Source organism: Dermochelys coriacea, chromosome 5, assembly GCF_009764565.3.
Source record: "Dermochelys coriacea isolate rDerCor1 chromosome 5, rDerCor1.pri.v4, whole genome shotgun sequence".
In the NCBI taxonomy this organism is placed as follows: domain Eukaryota; kingdom Metazoa; phylum Chordata; order Testudines; family Dermochelyidae; genus Dermochelys; species Dermochelys coriacea.
The window spans coordinates 78,061,304-78,079,305 of NC_050072.1; positions in this window are offsets into that span (position 1 = coordinate 78,061,304).

An 18,002-nucleotide genomic window follows, 5' to 3' on the forward strand; every position below is an offset into this window, starting at 1 on the left:
TTAACACACCAAAATCTCAAGCTTTTCTTGAGAGATTTCAAATCAACATGGTGAAAATCTCAGGCAATCAATATTCTTGGGATATCTGCCATCTCAAACTGAAATCTGCAAGATTGTATTTGAGAGATTTTTTTCCAGATCAGAATGAGAACCAAAATACAGTATCTACCAACTTTTGGATACGATTCAGAAAAAAAAACAAAACAAAAACAAACAAACAACCACTATTAGTGGCAAGTTAGGATCTGGTGAATGACATCTGATCCCACCCCCCTCTGAGCCTTGCTGGGGTTTGTATTTGAGCTTTCATTCTGGCTAAGATAAAAGAAGTATGATCTTACTATCATATTTAAGGGAGGTGTGCTTTAGATGCTATAAATGACAATGTACCACATCTCCCAGTAGTCCTTAATGGTGCTATGTGATTGCAAAGCTAAAACTACTAATTTAAATTTCACCTCCTCTCCCCCCCTCATCTTTGATACATCTGCTTTGCTTTAATACCCAAACAGTATGACTACTTCAGAACCAGTACAGTACAGAAGCTTCAAACAATCATCATTCTCTGTCCACGTAATTAAAATAAATTCACCTGCAGAACAAATAATGAAACCTGCTTGTTCTAATTAGCATTTTATTAAATGAAGGAAGAATTATTGACGTGCTGCATTCCCCCCATCACAACTTCAGGGAGCTGATGTAAAGATGAAGGGAAATGGGATGCAGTTAGTAGCCAATGCTTCCTTTACACCGATTATTTTGACCCCGAGGCACAGAAACTAAAAGCATTTCCCAAACAAAAACACAGACATCTGGTTTTCTCATTCCAGAAAGCATATTCTAAGCAGCAGGGCACCAGATACAGATTTCAGACATATTTCTGAAACAATGAGAGAGTCTAAAAGAAGTGTTTGTGTCATTTTGAAAGGGGCACAAATCATGTTGATGCAATAAACTCTCCAAAAGATGACACTGCTAGCAGTGCTCATCCTGACTAGGGACTTCAAACAACTGAGGTCAGGCACTTCCCCCCACCCCAGAACTTTTGATGCAAAACAAACCAAGCTAAAACGACTCATTTTCTTATCAATAAAGAAAAAACAAACAATGATTAAAGGAATGAAATATAAAATTAAAGATAAATCTAATGTAAAGGGGAGGTGTAGCAGGTCGATACTCACTGGCACAGCGCCTACTGCTGGTAGTCTGGGAATTAGCTGTTTTCCAGCCGTGGAGCGCCGTTTGCTGGCCGGTGTCTCACCTGCCTCAGGCCCCATGTCCCTCCCAGACCCTGGTGGCCCTTTCCCTTGGAGTTCTGCCCACAGCAGTACACCCACACCCACCCAGGGGAGCCTCCAACCTTCTATACCCACACCTTGCCTCAGTGGCTACTGCCAGTTATCATCTAGCCCCTTTCTCAAGGGGAAGACTTCGGTCCGTAATGGCACTTATCACTGGCAAGGTGGTTGGACCAGCTGCTTCTGCCTGTCCCCAGGCCACACCTCTGCATCCCCAGTACCTTTTCAGGCCTCAAACAAGGCCTCAGCCTGAGGAGTTGCCAGGCTTGAGCTCCCCAGCACTTCTGTGCATCAGGTACCCTCTGTTCCCAGGTAGCTAGGCCCTTCTCAGTCCAAGGCTGGAATGTGTCTCTAACCCAGATCCTATCCTAGCCCTTTTATCAGGGCCTGCTGTTGCCGCTTCCCCAATCAGCCTACCTTTTCTCCCAGGAGCAAGATATCTGCCCTGCTACCTGAGGGAAGCAAGAAAGGATAGTTTAAATGTGTATTTTTCCACTGAGCCCAGGTCAGCTTTGAGATACTCTAAGAATACATGACATCAATGGAAGCTCCATAGTTTTAGATAAATGCAGACATGGACTATGTGGGCCACATTCTAATCTCAGTCACACTAGCATAAATCCACAGCAATAGGTTCGTGGAACTGAATACGGAATCATTCCTGCAAGATTTAACACTATGCATTGTAAAATAAGAACTGGTTACTGGTAGTCATTAGTTAGGAAGTTTGAGAGGATGTATGTGTTACTTTGGAGAAAATATTGAAAAGTAGGTCAGGCATCACAAATGTAACTAATCAAGGAAAGGGATCAACTATTTTAGATAGAGGTAAACTTAGGTGTTCACAACTACTATTTACTGATGGCCTAAAAGTCTTTGTAAAAGTGACCTGTCTCTGTGGAAGTTATTCTTCTGCAGACATTACAGGCAATTTAATAACTTTTAAATACATTTTGATTATGCATATCCTTTACAGAAGTACAATCAAAGATCAATTTTTGGCCGGCCCTTGCCTGAACACACCAGGTATGTCTGGGGGAGGGAGGCCTCCTGCACAGGAGCCAGCCACAGTTTCCGACCCCTGCATTACCCTGTTTCCTATCTGCTTGGCACAGCACAGCTGCCCACCAACAGAGAGGACCATGTGCTGCACCCTAAGGATAAGTGCAACTGGCATGTTCTTCCTTCACACCTGTGAGCCAGGAGACATTGCACCTTCCCAAGACACAATGGTGCCTGTGCTCTTAATGGGTAGTGCAGCTCAGCCCTGTCACTAGTATGAAAATTAAATTCCACAATCTGAATATCAAAAGGTTTTTTGGGGTGGACGGATTATAAAAATAAAAGAGCATTGAGGCAGCTGATTTTGGAGACCCTCCCCCTCTTTGCCCTAAAATTTGAAAGGACTTTAGAAATAGACAAAAAGAAAAAGGCCATTACAAATGGAAAAATAAAAAAATAAGTTTACATCTTGGCCATATGAACTTTAACAGCTACCCTTTAGCTTACTAAATAAGGGCCAGATCGTGCATTTCTTGCCCACTCAAAACTTGGATCATTTTCAGTGGAAATGTTGGTGCCCATGTAATTTCATGAGCAGGCCTCCTAGCCTTTAAAAATCACATGCTACTAAAAATCACTATTGCATACAAAATTTAAAAACAATATATACAAGAGCCAATATAGAGCAGAAAAAATTTTAATAAGAAAAGACAATAATACTAACAGTTAATGCCGCATGTCTGAAACAGCATGGGGGGCGGGGTGAGTGTGAGTGAGAGACCCTGTTAAAGAAAAACAAGATGGGCTTCTGTTAAAAAAAAAAAGATCCAGTGGCCTATTTAGTTAGATTTTTTTTTTTTGGTTAGGCTACCAAAGGTGATAAATGAGAAACACCATTATAAATTAATCTTTCAACAGATATTGTTTGAAACAAAAATTGCGATTGTACAAGAACAAAGTCTAGGAACTAAATAGGTAACATTTTCTCACTTGAAAGTATGAAAATATAATCACTATAAAAAGAAAGCACTTTTTATGGCAATGGTTTAACAGAAAAGCTGACAATAGTGATCCTACAGCATTAAGGGCTATTCGTGTAAAATACTGTAGTATAGTTTATAACAAATGCTGAAGAGGAAAAGGAATCAAAACATTGTAGTGGAATGTATACTTGAGGCTATTTTTTAAAAAACAGAACAGCTCTTTTACACCATAAAAGCAATCAGGAGAGAAAAAAAAAAGCTACAACCTTTATATAACATGTTTCAGAGTTGTAGCCGTGTCAGTCTGTAGCTGTAAAAAGAAAAGGAGTACTTGGGGCACCTTAGACTAACATTTATTAGAGCATAAGCTTTCGTGAGCTACAGCTCACTTCATCGGATGCATACAATGGAAAATACAGTGGGGAGATTTTATATACACAGAGAACATGAAACAATGGGTGTTACTGTACAGACGGTAACAAGGAGTGACCAGGAAAGGTGAACTATTACCAGCAGGATAGCGGGAGGAGGGGAGGAAGGAACCTTTTGTAGTGATAATCAAGGTGGGCTATTTCCAGCACTTTACAAGAACAGTAGTAGGGGAAATAAACAATGGGAAATAGTTTTACTTTATGTAATGACCCATCCACTCCCAGTCTTTATTCAAGCCTAAGTTAATTGTATCCAGTTTGCAAATTAAGTCCAATTCAGCAGTCTCTCCTTGGAGTCTGTTTTTGAAGTTTTTTTGTTGAAGAATTACCACTTTTAGGTCTGTAATCGAGTGACCAGAGAGATTGAAGTGTTTTCCAGCTGGTTTTTGGATGTTATAATTCTTGACGTCTGATGTGTGTCCATTTATTATTTTACATAGAGACTGTCCAGTTTGGCCAACGTACATGGCAGAGGGGCATTGCTGGCACATGATGGCATATATCACATTGGTAGATGCGCAGGTGAATGAGCCTCCGATAGTGTGGCTGATGTGATTAGGCCCTAATGTGTCCCCGAATAGATATGTGGGCACAGTTGGCAACGGGCTTTGTTGCAAGGATAGTTCCTGGGTTAGTTGTTCTGTTGTATGGTGTGTGGTTGCTGGTGAGTATTTGCTTCAGGTTGGGGAGCTGTCTGTAAGCAAGGACTGGCCTGTCTCCCAAAATCTGTGAGAGTGTGATGGGTCGTCCTTCAGGTTAGGTTGTAGATCCTTGATGATGCATTGAAGAGGTTTTAGTTGGGGGCTGAAGGTGATGGCTAGTGGCGTTCTGTTATTTTTCGTTGGGCCTGTCCTGTAGTAGGTAACTACTGGCTCTGTCAAATCTGTTTCTTCACTTCAGCAGGTGGGTACTGTAGTTGTAAGAATGCTTGATAGAGATCTTGTAGGTGTTTATCTTGGTCTGAGCAGTTGGAGCAAATACAGTTGTATCGTAGAGCTTGGCTGTAAACAATGGATCGTGTGGTGTGGTCTGGATGAAAGCTGGAGGCATGTAGGCAAGTATAGTGGTCAGTAGGTTTCCAGTATAGAAGTTAAAAATAAATAGTTTTTAATTTTGAATATCAGCAGCCTCCAAAAGAGGAATGCAGGAGCTGGCAGCAGCAGAACACATAGTACTCCAGTGATTAGAATCCTGCACAGATACAAAATTTGTATCCTCAACCAATCTGTGATCTGCAAACATAATCCATGGATATCCACAGATTTGCAGGGCTCTACCAATGAGGTTCTTGTAAAAATAATGTGGTAGGATTTTCAAGAGGGATCAACACTGGCCTAATTCACTGCTATTGAAGTCCTATTGCTTTTGGAACAAAAATTAAACTCCCCAGAACTTAAAAATTATTGATTTGAAATTCTTCTTTTGTCTTTTAGGGATTTATCAGCCTATGAATAAAATGTATATGCCCTCCACCTCTATTATCCATCAATGCACTGATGGAAAGCTAGATCGCTTGGGATGTTTTCTGGGTGAAGAAAAAAACAACAACAAGTTGTCATTACTTTTTGGGGTCCAAACAAAATACTAGTTGCTATACCACCGATTGCAGAATGCCATAATTATTTCCTAATCAGAATGCACAGGCAAATATTCAGTGGTGTGATAAGTTTATAAATGTTCAGTTTTTAATAGTGACTACTGTAAAAGTGCTGCTTTAAGTGGGTCATTTCTCTCTCTGCATCCTCAATTGTGAAGCAGCTCAACTTCTTTTGGCTTTAGTGTGGAGGCTAATGCACATATCTATGAACTGATGTTACTTCTACCTGGCTAAACATAATGAGATAAGGTAATGACAAAAGCAAACCTGAAGAAATAAGATCAATGTGTGGTGTGTGAGCAAAGAAGTGGTCTGCAAAACTATTAATGGATGAAGAGAGAAACCCAGAGAGAAATGGTGTAGAGTATTTGAAGCTTGGGAAATAACTTTTCTTTTGGTACCTTGACAACCTACACAGCATCTAATCAATAATAATTTTTTCTTTATATTGTTATGCTGCATTTTACACAAACCTAAAATCAGGCAGAAGGTCTCCAATTTGTGTCTCCATCCTTTGAGGAACTTGACTTGAACAATATCTGCCTTACTATCAGACATCTTATTACATCTTCTAGAAGTTATTATAATGACTTAAGCCGTGTGTAGGGTGCTTTAAATAGCAAATAAAAACACAGTGAACTCTTGAGTACACTGAAGTCAATGGGAGCTTTGCCATTGACTTAGTGTGGACAAGATATCCCCTATAATCTCTGCTCCAAAGACATTACAGTCGAAACTGATCATGCCAAGACAGGGTACTGGGAGAGATAACAGCCAAGGAAGGAAGGAAGGAATACATATGAAGAAAAATATGGATTCAGCTATATATCGTACCAAGGCTGACACATCTTTAACTGTGTGGTTATATACTATTTCCAACCCCCACAGGACTCCTGCCTTGTTCAGTGCAAAGAATGGACCAGCTTTGGTGATGAAGCAAGGTTGTGTATTGAATGAGGCTGTTTGTAGGACCCCTGCTTCATTTGTTGCAGAAGTTGGAAGGTTGCAGTGAATGTTACAAGGGATTGCAGGAAAAGAAAATACGATCTTATGGTTAAGAAAGTTATTTAAGTTAACAAAGAGAACATTAAGTGTGACTTGATTAGTTTATAAATACCTATATGAGGAAGAAATATTTGATAATGTGGCTCTTCAATATAGCAGACAAAGGTATAATGAGATTCAATGGCTGGAAGTTAAAGCTCAACAAATTCAGATTGGAAATAAGGAGTACATTTTTAACATTGAGGATAATTAACCACTTGAAATATTTACCAAGTGTTGTGGAGAATTTCCCAGCACTGGCAATTTTAAAATCAAGATTGGATTCCCCCCCACCCCATATGCTCTATTTCAAACAGGCACTATTTTGGGGAAGTTCTATGGCCTTATTGTGCAGGAAGTCAGACTAGATTATCAAAATGGTCCCTTCTGATGACCCAATCTATGAATGCTGCCTCAGGGCACTGGTTTGTATCCTTGCCTCTTCCACAGAGTTCTGTGTGATAATAGACATGTGTTTAACTAAAATTTTCACAGGTGGTCATTAATGATGTGTTCCCCATTGTCATGTATTTCACTTTTCCAGTGTGAAACATCTGGGGCCAGATTTGCAGAAGTGCTAATCACAACTGCAACTGAAGTCAACTGAGCTATGATTTGAACTACAAAAAAGTGCTATAAAAATACAAATTACTCAAAAAATCAGGTCCTTGGTGTCTCAAGCTGGACACCCAAATTAGTAGACTTTAGACACTTTTGGCCTTAATTTCTATATGCCTCAGTTCCCCAGATGTTGAATGTGGATTATAACCGTCTCACCTCAGAGGGGTATTGTGATAATTTGTAGAAAACACCACAAGGAAATTAAGAATGATGTTTTCAGAGCAAGGTTGTTATGAAGATAGATTAATTAATTAATATTTGTGAAGCACTATAGAAACTTCCATGAGGAAATTACTAATTTTGTATTCAGGTATACACAAGAGGTGGAGCTACTGCAAAGAATAGTCTTTCTGGCATTTGCGAACTTTTGAGTATTTGACTTCACATCCTTAACATTCTTTTAACAGATTTTTTTATTTAATATTCTATATGAAACAATGAATTCTGAGCTACATCATGACTACCCTAAAGTTGCTGTGCAAGGAGGTAAAGGGATTAATAAACTACACTCTGTGTGGCTATTTTTGAGTTTAAAGGATCTTGTCTCTGAATATAGGGAGAGGGAGGGCAGAGACATACATCTGATTCACGTCCATGCCATCCAGGAAAGCTGGACTGGCACCACATTGGGAAGTAAGGTGCACGCTATAACAGGCTGCAGTAACTTATTTGTCTTCACCCACTCCCAGAACAGTTTTCAGAACTCCTATTGTGGAAGCACAACTACACACCATTCCTTACACAGAGCTCAACTTAAAGGATGAGTCTAGTCCTCTGCAAATACATTTTGGCACTTACATTCTTCTACCCAGTTCCTTAGCTTCGGTAGTACTTTCTCACTTACCAGTTGCAAAAGATTATTCAGTACAAAAGAATGTGCTTAGAAGTAGTGACAACTGGTTGAAAAAAAAAAAAAGGGGGGGAGAGGGAGAATCACTAAATATTTTTCCTTTTTATTTATTTATTTGTGGGCACTGAGATTTTAAAATTTGAAAAAATTCAACCAGCTCTAATAATCAGTAACTATATTTGGAATTACAAAATTCACTCACTGACAATTGGGAAAAGAGTTTTGAAATGCTTTTATGTGAACAAGATTGCATCAAACAAAACATTTACCGGAAAAAAAAAATAGCTCTAATCACTTGAAGCCCAATTTTGACACCCTTAACACTACTGGTTAGTACTTCTCTCTGCAAATAATCCCATTCATTTCACTGGGACTACTCATGCTGTCAGGTACTAAAGATGAGAGAGCATCAGAATTAAGCCCAATATTTTAGTTCAGAAGTGGAAATTAGGTATTCAGAACAATGAGCCTGATTCTCTTTTCACATCTGACAGTGCAAACCAGAGGTTAATTACTGCACTGAAGTCAATGCAATCTTACCATGTATAAAAGCATGTGTAAGTGAAAGGAGACTCCAGAGCCAATATTACAACACTCTGTATGGAATTAAGGGAGCATTAACTACAGCATAAATGACAAGTGAGAGACTAGCAGTCAGGTCACATTTTCAGCATTGTGCATGCTTCTACTCTGTTTATTAGATGATGGAAACTTGCACTTCAGACCATCACCTCCACTAGGCAGCTCACTAGTTTATACAGTCTTTTGAAATACCTACGAGTTTCCAGTAAACATTACATCAACCTCTTAAACACCATTTTGAGTTAGACAACTGATTTTATTGGTCTGTATGTGCTTCACATGTTTTACTATATTAAAGAAAAAGAATATCTTAAGAATGGGAAAGCCAAGTAATACAAGGATCCAAAGATCTCAGGGATTTATAGTGATTAGAGAAGTAGGAGCAAAATTCTCCTTTCCAGTTCCCATAGAGGCCCAGTATTGCATATTCTCTGCTCTTCCATGCACAGTACTCACTCATATGAATAGAGGCTCTGAGCACTGACCAAATACCGATTATTCACTGAGAATAAGAATCACAAGCGACTCAGAAAGGAGAATTTTTATCTCTAAGTGTTACAAAACAAAGACTACTACCAATCACAACACTATAGGACAAACTTCAGCCCAGGAAAGGACCAACAAGGCAGGTTAAATCAAATAATTTTACACAGGGCTCAGATCTGCTGGCTTTGCTCCCACACACCTTTAATTAGAGAATTTAGATTTCTAAAATAATGCATTTATCCTTTCATTTGCGTACCTGTACATTAAGAAATTTTACAAAGCAAACCAACAACTTATGGACTCTATTCACCTATCAAACCAACAAGTACCAAACCCTACTGTCCAACTAGGGAATAGAAAAGATCTTCATTTTTTCCAGATGCAAAATTTACTTGAAATTATGTTAATTTAGTTTTGTGTGTTATGATAATTCATAGTAGCTGCCGTACTTTGCACACGGTGACAATTAGCACATTACTTCTGTACACTAAAAGCATAAATACATATCTTTCTTATTGTTGCCTCTAGTGGTTTAAAACAGTCTTAACTGCTTCCTGTGAACTCAGTCTTGTAGCCTTAACTCAAGCTAAATTCCTATCAGATATTTGACAACAGGTTGGAAGAAATTATTTTAACATTTAGTGAGAAGATAGCAATCAGGTCACGTTAGCAAGCCCAATGGCAATTTTGCCCAAATAAGGGCTGCAGGACTGGGGCCATAGGCAATACTTAAAAGAAAATAAGAGCAGCAGTTCATTCTGTTTTTCCATTGGGGCTAGCCTGTGGCTTTAGGCAGAGCTTTGTACTAGCCCAAGAGTAGCCCTGACGGGCATTGTGTCATGGAGTCACCATTCTAAGTTACAATGCCTCCTCTGACTAGACGATCATAATGGTCCCTTCTGACCTTAAAAAGTCTATGATTCCTCCTAACTCCTGCAAGTTCTATATCAGTAGTAAGTTATTCCCCTCAGCGACAGCTTAGCTTGCTGGCCAGCCAATAGTGGTGGTGGAGCCAAGGCACAAATTATATCCTATTTAAAGATCATTTTTAAGGCGCTAAAAAGTTTGTCATCATTACAGAATCCCCACTGAGTAACACACTAACAGAAAGAGGGCAAGAATACTCTGGTGGCTTGAATCCCAAACTTTAGATTTCCTTTAATGCAGAAAGAAAAGCCACTTGATTTATTATAGCAGAAACAGGGGAAGTTAAGAGTCTAATTCAACCCTGGAATAAGAAAGTACAACTCCCATTGACTGCAGTAGCAGGTTTCACCTGCTTATGTCAGCCTGAACTTGATTCTAAATAGTTGATATTTATATTACTATTATCATAAGATCTGTTCACCATGAGCCAGATTGTGACTTTGGACTACACATCAGCACAGGGGAGTAATGGGGAGTAAGAATCTGCCCTTTGAGCCTGTGTGGGCTACCTGTACCTTAGGTCCCGATCACAAGAGTAAAGGGGTACCATGCACACACACGTCCAGAGAATGGCAGAGAATGAGTAGAACCTTAATTCTGGCCCCTGCAATGCAGTAAGCACTACGGCTGAGCCAATGACAGGGTGTCAGTTTGCTGCTGGTGTAGACCCAAAGCAAATATTAACTCCCTCAAGTAAGGAGAAAGCAGGGAGGGAACTGTGTTTTAGAAGGGACATCTTTATGACTCAGTATCTCCTACCACTACTCTTGAGTGCTTCAGCTTATGCACCTCCTCCCCCCCCCCCTTAATCAGGCTGTGATTAAGGTCACTATTTATTTATTCTTGTATTTTTTAAAAAATAAAAATGCTCATCCAAGGTTCCAGGGGCCATATTTTTAAAGGTATGTAGGTGCCTAATTCTCATTGTACCTTTAAAATACAACCTAACTAGAGCTTTAAAACTCTGGCCCCAGGCACCATAACATAATTTAAAAATAAATAAATAAATAAAAATCACAAAATACAATTAAATTAAATCTCAACAGCATTGAAATCAGCTCCACAGGAACTTGGTCATCCAGCTAGCCACCTACCCCCATAATCTGGGGAGCATACCCCCAGCCTTCTCCAAAGACGCAAGCAAACATATTTATTTTGAAGCGTGTTAGGAAAGTCACCATATCAAGGGTATTTTGGACTAAGCAGGGAGTTCTAGAGTCTTGGAGCCCTCTCAGAGAACGCTTTGCCAGCTGCCCCATGAAGTCATGTTGCATGAAAGAACTATATCTTGTTGTGGTAATGTACATGCCAGAATTGCAATATAATTGCCAGTTTTTAGAGCTTTCATACTTTTCAAAGATGTAAATAATATTACTGACAGCATAATCAAGGCTCTGAAGATATACCCCCACACAGATGACACCCCAAAATATTAAGCGAGTCCCACAAGTATGACATCTGAATTCTTAGTTCTTTATGCAAAAGGTGGGTGCACTCTTAAAGGACTGACCATATGCAGTGGTATATTCAATATGGTTTATGTAGCTTAATCTAGCATTATGGAAAATAGGCAGGCTGTTTGTAATGTCATCTAATAGTATGAGAAACACTGAAAATAATTATTCAGGTGCAATCTGACAGTGTTAAGACAGTGGCGGCTTCATTAATTGAGATCCCAAGACAGCTGAGTTTCCCAGTATCACTGCCTTAGCTCAAAGCAATTTCTTTCCCCCTCCATTTTGAAAAAAAGTGATTGATAATTTAGAGCTCTAGTCAGCAGAAATATGATTTCACAGGTGCCAGCTCTGTAGGTTTCATGGTCCAGCAACTGCAAAGGCGGGGGGGATAAGCCAGATTCTGCTGACTTTTCTTTGGCCACATCTTTTATTGCTAAGCCATCTCACTTCTGTTTTGGTGAACATGCTGGGGAACATTAAATTATTGCTTCTTTTTAGCTTAGCTATGGCCCATAGATAGGGTTGCCCATTTGGGTTGGATGTATTCCTGGGAGGTTTCATCACATGACAATCTTTAATTCCTGGAGACTCCACGACAATCCTGGAGGCTTGGCAACCTTCTTCATAGACCATGATGGTGACCTATATTATTAGGACATGAACTGAGAGTGAGATCAGGAAGCAGTAATCGATACTAGCAGGGATTACTCTGAGGTTTGCTAGAAACTCTATTTCCCTAAAGCCAACCCACTGGTTTTCTTCATGTCTGTAAGAGTTATGCTAACTGGAATGTATAGGTTCTAAATCAGAATATTCAAATCTCTAACAAAATGCATCTATATGGGTTGAAAATGAAAATCAGATTCTGACATTGTTATGCTGATGTAAATTTGGAGTGATTCCATTTGCTTTCTCTAGACTTATAGCCCATATAAATGAGATCAGAATCTGACCCTGACCTCCTAGAGAGAGGATCATTTTCTTTTCATTTTGTTATTTGCCAAATGAGAGAGGAAAACACAAGCACTTCACAGAATAAAAATCTAATGCATAACCAGCAGTCTTTAGAAATGGTACTGGGGTAAAAGATTATGGGGGGAGCTCCTCACCCCCACTCCAAAGCTTTCTCTTTCCACTGGTCAAAGGAGAGGAAAGCCTCAGTTCCAGCCAGAGCACAAGAGAGTAAGGCTTCTGAGGACCCCCTCACAAGCCATGGCATAGGGAAGTGTCAGGAGAGGAGGCACACACAGCACTCTGGGTAGGCTGACATAGGAAATTCTAGGAAGATTGACACAAAACGTTTTACACAGGTCCCCACAGTTATCTAAGTTATGCCAGGGGCCTCTCTAGCCCTCAGAGCAGCCCTGGATTGAAGATGCACAGAACAGAATTTCACTCTATTTGCCCCCGACTGCCCTATGTGGTGAGGCAATGTTTCCCTTTAGTTTTATGATAAAAGAAACTATTAAACAAATTTCTCTTCTCCCCTTTTACTTATACTGGTATTTACTAGATGCAGGCAGCTTGGCCATCAGTTGTTCTGAGGGTCTTGGATGACAAAAGCATCAAATGACAATGATGCATGGTTGACCCCTAATGTTCCATGATACATGACAGAAACCCTTCTCTTCAAACCCCAATAACTAGGGTGACCAGAAGTCCAGTTTTTAAAGGGACAGTTCTGGTTTTTGGGACTTTCTTACATAGGCACCTATTACCCCCTACCCCATGTCCTGTTTTTTCCCCCACAGTTGCTATCTGGTCACCCTACCAATAACTAGCATGGAGTAGCAGGATGAGGGCAGGTGATGTGATATACAACTTTTATTCCACAGAACAAATATAAATTTAATATGCCAGCAGGCTAACCTTCCCAATCCATAGGGAGATTACTACTAAGTTCAGATGGTGTCAGAACCCTAACTAAGAATTTGAGTTTCTATCTATATAGGGTTTAAACACAATTTTTTGGTTTTATTTGCATTATTTTAGAGGGCCATATATTCTCATTTATCCTAAAAAATTTTCCCTCCGAGATTACATTGTAGCAGTTTTCAACTTTCCTAAAAATAGGTAGGGGCTACATTAAGCATGCCTTAGACTAAACCTAATTTTCTGTGACCGAATATTAAAAAAGGGGGATGAGTTTGCATATGGTACTCCAAGCATATTATGAGAGTACAGAAGAACTCCAGAACTTTAGCAGAGGGGTGTGATAGAAAACGTGGTGCCATTTTCTCAGTCTCTTAGAAATTATTGGTGGTTGCCTCACTGTTACTCTGAACCATGTTATGCCTTTTATGTGGCTTATTAGATAATGGTACCTTATGAATGATGATGAAATCCACAAGATAAGGAGCATGTGGTACTGAAAATACAAATGCAAAACTTCAGAGAAGACAAAAATTACTAGTTGGCTGCAAGTAACACAAAATGAGCCCACTATATCTTGATTGTCAAAGCTCTTCATAACTACCTTGATCCAATAACTATAGAAAACACTTACAACTCTGTGTTTTCAGAGGAATGTCAGATATGATGTTTAAGCCCAATAGCATTTTAATTCTTCTGCAGCTTCTTAAGAAAGTGTAATCTTTTTCAATCTGAAATGAAGTTATATTATGTGCTTTGCAACTCTCCTGGGCAAGCTTCACAGATTTTATATCATCTACTAAGTCTCCTGATTATTGGATTTAGCAGATGTCTATATTTTCCAATCAATTATGGTAGACAGTTCTCTTTTTTGAGTTATCTTAAGGTGTCCATTATTGCATGACCTTTTGCCTCTACTGAATGGATAAACATAAAAGATTTCAGCATTATTATCCAAAAAGGAAAGACATTATCCAAGCTGACCGTCATAAAGCACACTCCAGTAATGCAGCTACTGCCACTAGATATGAATTAATCCTCAAAAGATCTAGGTGCTGAGCCAGGGCTTTGCTCAGCTACTTTGAGTTTTTCCACTGAAGCAAACCAATCTTAAACCTAACTATTCTAGGCACCAGAAGAACTCTACTGTGCACGGAGGATTCTCAGAGGTGTAGAGCCACCATAGTTGCTGCTGTGTCTTTTATTTGTGGATGAAAGCATAGGGAGTGTGACTACAAGGAAGCGCATGGCTAGGGTTTCTATGTGTCCTATGATTTCTGACTGCTTGGGATCCTTGGCAACTGGCACAGACTAGAACAGCTTTTAAGCTCCAGGGGAAAGTCTGGTGCAGAGCAGCCATAGGATCAGAAGAGCAACAGTAGACACCTTTGTACCTTTTAGCTTTAAAGCAACTTTTTTCCAAAGCCTGATATGCCATTTTGCCCATATAATAACAGAGTAATACACCCTGAACTTTGGAAAAGTTTCCATCTAGATCCAGATCTGAACTTCACAAAGAAATGCCCAGATCTTGACACCCTTGAACTTGGATCTATCCAAAATAAAATTGTGTGCCTTGAGCAGACACAAAAACTTTGAAAAAAGGAATGTTAGAAGGTGTAGGAGAAGTACTACTTTACAAGTAGCATTATGTTTATAGGAAGAGGAGAAGGAACTTTACAGAGATGAGGATGAAAATGGCTGAAGTTTAAAACTTGATATGGATGTAAGGCATAATCCAACTCCCATTAAAGCCACTATCATGGTTTTAAAGGTATTGAAAGAACAACTCCCACAAGTCCATTGACTTGTATTTGAGTTAGATCTAAGCCACAAATCAAACTGAGGAATAGTACCTTTGAATATTTTGGGGGCAGATGAATGGAATAATTTAAAAATTAAAAAGTTACAAGCCATTGAAAAACAGAGCAAGCTCAGTAGCATCTGCTAAAATGTTATCAGAGCTTAATAAAAACCCATCCCTTTAGAATATCACTGCTTGGTCCCCCTGCCTGACCTGGTGGTGAGATTTTGACTGCTGCTCTCACGGTGCTGCTGAGAAAACAGAGACTGTGCATCTCTGAAAAACAAATGGTAAATCATCTATGGCTCTGCAAAGGAGTGACAGAGGGTTATTCATTGGCTACTGTTTAAACTCATGCTGAATCTGGAATAAAGTATGCGTTTAAGTTTAGATAAAATCAAGAATTTCAGTGTGTATTATATTTAATTAAAATCTCATTTATTTAAGGTTCCTGTTAAAGCTAGCAATTTAAAAAATTTTAAATAAATTCCTGGACATATGCACTTTTATGGTATAATTCAGCATCATTTAAGTGAAAGATTTATGGATCAATTAATACCAATGAAGGAATGCTGTTATACCAGTTTATAGTCAGCCATGGTATGGACAGGATTTTGATTACTTTGGTGACTTCATCACGCTCATGATGATTCTATATGGTATAATGTACTTGGGGAAAAAAAAGAAAAAAAAAGTAAAATGAACACAGCAATGGCCTACTTCAGTTGATGGCATGTGTCCAGCACCATCTAGTTATTACAAACACTGTCTTTTGACTCCATGACAAATGTAAAACAACCTGGATGTATCCTTGCTCATGACACGGACATCTGATCAGCTATGTGTTGGTCAGAGAGCCGGACTTATGTGCATAATTTAGGTATTTTGCAGAGCTGATTATTGGACTAACTACTATTATGCTTGCTCAAAAAACTTTCCCTTTCTATTTGGCTGAAAATGCATACGAGCCAATCAGTTAAGCATGTACATATTCTCTGGCTGAAAGATTTTTCAATTGCCGAACAACTTCTCAACATAGCTAACTACTATTTTAGAAATTCTTCCAATAATCAGTGATTATGTATCTGCCAAATGGGTATTCTTATTTGACACAAATCTATAAAATTATTGTGGATTGTGTTCCATGTACAAAATGTGATCTTGCAGACTGGTTCAACGATAAATGCTTCTGAAGCAGCGCTACAAGATCTTACAAACTGCTTTTCTGTGGCAGCTCATAATTTTGGCCTTACCATCAGTCAAACAAAAACTGAAGTTACATGAGCCAGCTCCTCAATAACCTTACCAAGGTCCCTCAATAAAGCTTGGAAGGTATTACACTCCAAGCCATCAATCCAATTTACTTATCTTGGCAGCATGTTGAGCAAGAAAGTAACAAATGGACTGCAAAGTGGATGTGCGAATTTAAAAAGCCAGCACTACACATGGTCACCTCAAATCACAAATAGGGAAACAGGGAATCGGTCTACAGACAAAAATCAAAGTCTATAACACTGTTGTCCTCATGACATTGCTCTATGGGTGCAAAACACGGACCAGTTATCACTGGCACATTAAAAAGCTTGTCAGTTTCCATTTGTGACACCTAGGATGATTTCTGGGCATCAAATGGCAGAAGCATGTTTCTAACACAGAAGTCCTGGTGAAAGCTGGTTTGGTCAGCATTCAGGCTCATTTGATTGGTGCATAGTTGCGATGGACTGGCCAGGTAATTCGTATACCTGGAACGGGTTTATCAAAACAAGGTATATACCAAGTCAAGCCCTGGTGATCATAAGCATGGAGGGCAGATGAAATGCCTCAAGCAAAATCTGCACAAAATGAACACTGACTACCTTTGAGCAAGTGGCAATTGATTGTATTGTATGACACCACATTGTATGGGCGGGTGGTCCATGATTGCATCAAGCAGCTAGAAGCGCAGCTCTAGACATAGAAACAATGTGCAGCTCAATCAGCACAACTAGGCAAATGACTATGTGGCTAGTATGGTAAACTGTTGCTCTTTCCAGATTGGTCTATGGAGTCATGCAAAGACCCATTAGTACAAACTATGATTGCCAACATCATCCCAAAGTTGAGGTGACTAGTATCCCATCACATGGATGACATTTTCAGTACTAGTCACCCAACTTGTGCAAGCAGATTAGGTGAGAGAGCACAGATGTTTGTGGGAACAAATATGCAGATGCAATCATGTTTATGCTTGGAATCCTCTGTTCTGAATGTGAGGTGCATGTTCTTCATACATAGTTACCTCTCTGTACTCCCACAGTAACAGGAGCTTTGCCATTGACTTTAGTGGGAGCAGGGTCAGACCTCTGGAATCTGTTTGCATCACATAAGCCTAATTTGATATATTGGCCTTATTGTATCTACAAACCATACGCATTTGTATCACCCACTTCCAACTTGCCTCAGAATAGCCTGTATGCTAGCTAGTGTATGCTGGGGGGAGAAGCTTAATACATTTAAAAACAAAACTTTAAGTGTATCATTTTCTATAAATATTGTTTTATTACTACAAGAACGTATTCATGTTATGCCGCTTGTTCTCATTATAATCATTGCCATGAGACTACATTCATGTGGTGTCTTTTTTCTGTTCTAATTATATTTGTTATTAAAAGGAGGTACTCACTTTTTGATGTGTAGTGCAATCTAAAACTAACAGTATTAGCTGGTGCCAATTTAACAATAGAGGCAGGAGAATCTGAAAAGGTTTCAAAGGTGAAATCCTGGCCTCAAGAAATTCAATCTCTAAACTCCTATTGGCTTAGATGAGGCAAGATTTCAACATGTTTTTTAAAAAATAAATACTTTTAAAATTTATTGCTTTGCAAAACAAACAAGCTGAGGAAGAAAGAAAACATGAAACCTACTCAGAGTGGACTAGAAATAAGTTCTCTTAAATAAAAAAAAATGTTTATTTTACACCTTCCGACCTGAAAGATAAACCTAATACGACCAGTCCTGGACACACCACCACCAGAGCTAAATTAAGCCAGTATATTAAGAAACACCATG